This window comes from Eurosta solidaginis, chromosome 2, assembly GCF_040869045.1.
Source record: "Eurosta solidaginis isolate ZX-2024a chromosome 2, ASM4086904v1, whole genome shotgun sequence".
In the NCBI taxonomy this organism is placed as follows: Eukaryota; Metazoa; Arthropoda; class Insecta; order Diptera; family Tephritidae; genus Eurosta; species Eurosta solidaginis.
The window spans coordinates 234,726,827-234,728,632 of NC_090320.1; the positions used below are offsets into that span (position 1 = coordinate 234,726,827).

Consider the following 1,806-nt stretch of genomic DNA (forward strand, 5'->3'; position numbering starts at 1 on the left):
TATTCATTTATTTTCCTAGTGGTCTTAGTGCTTGGAACCGATTTTTGTGGGAATGTCTAAAAAGGAAAAGAATTTTTACTATTCGCAGTGTTCAAAGTCATGAGTTGAATATCTCGACTTTGAAGTCTTTATTTTGCCATTTTCGGTTCATTAATAACTTTTGAAACAAGGTAAAGTGATTTAGAAATCGAACGTTGGGTTAATTAATTTTTTAACAAAGCTCATTCAATGTACTTGTGATACCCATCTTTGGTCAATTAGAGTATACACGACATGCCTATACCGCTAGTATGGAACGGAAAGCGTACACTTCCCTTTGGGGTTTTCAAATTTCTTTTCTGGCATCGTAAAACCATACTCCCCTACAAACCAATTAATAAGCAACTTTCAAAATTCCATAAATGTTTTTAACTCCATTAAAATATTAAACATACCTGTTACGACCTTTCCGTAGTATACTTTCGATATACGCAACACGCTTGAAATCAGTCATTTTTACCGTCATAATTGGTGAACCAATTAAACCAAAGGAATCAGTTTGTGTTACCTCTCCACCTGACTGATTATTACGCACATAAATTTGTATAGTCTGTACATTTCGGAATTTGACGTAACGAAAATCAACCGGTTGCTCATTATCAAGGTCCCTCGGTTCCAGTGTCAAATCTTGCACGCTAGTCATAGACTCAGCCATATCAAAATCAATGGTACGTGGTTGGTTTGTAACTAACTTAACTTCTTCAGGCCCTAAATGCGGCGGTGCCTTAAACCTTAATGAAAAGATTTTTACAGGTTGATTGAATGTCACAGACAAAATTAATGGCTCATCACAAGCAGATTGCAGATAGCCACCCCCCATGCAAGACAATGATTCATGCAATGGCCATCAGCTTCAGTCAGGCATTCGCATTCTGGTTTGGATATAAATGTATTCAGTCCCATCAGTCCTTGACCGTAATCTTCAGCAGCTTCGTCTCCACCACTGCCTGAACCGATGTGCTCCTGTACCTTACTTTCCAACACCATTATATATGCACCTTGAATGCGATCGGTTTTGTCCGATTGCGATAGAATATGAACGTTTGCCTTGCTGAAACACCTTGACTGGCTGCTATGTCCTGGCATGCATCAACGCCCACTTTAAGAAAGATAGCTTTTGGATATTTCGTTGGAAGCATTTCGAAATGTGGGGCTATGCGCTGACATGGACCACACCAACTCGCCATAAAATCTACAACAAGACGTATTCCAGCTGCACTAAGCTCTACTTGAAAATGAGCATCATCGTTTATTACACGTACACTCATAATGAAATATTTATATAAATCAGCTTTTGCTCTCTTTTGCAAAATCACAACCTTGGTTGGATATTTTTCTGGGATTAAAATTGACAAATGATAGCGATCACGAGGATTGGCAGCAAAGATGACACCATTGTGGTTATTGTTGTGTTGTTCATTGTGCGCGAGGAGTGGTTATTGAGTATTGGAAGACCGGCAACTTAAAGATGGGCGCATGTTCGAAATCGGCAAAATTCTCCGATGTGCTATGACCACCAATCGATTCACTTTGCGAGCTAGTTCCATGCAAAAGTTGTTGTTGTCTCTGCTTCAATGATTGTATTCTAGCATAACCATTACTAGATATCGCTCCAGTCCCACCATTCATAAGTGGTGGCGACATCATTTTAATGTGATTGCCTGTTGGTATAATTGTGGCACCGAATATACTCGCTGAACCAAAATCAGCAACGAAATCTACATCTGTAATGAACTGTTTACACTCGTCGCGCTACCACTTTCAACT

At 39.4% G+C, this 1,806-nt stretch overlaps 1 pseudogene; it reads right to left on the minus strand.

Moving 5' to 3' along the window:
- Positions 1-424: 424 nt before the first annotated feature.
- On the minus strand, positions 425-1,551 carry LOC137241825 (thioredoxin-like protein 1 pseudogene; annotated as a pseudogene).
- Positions 1,552-1,806: the final 255 nt, after the last annotated feature.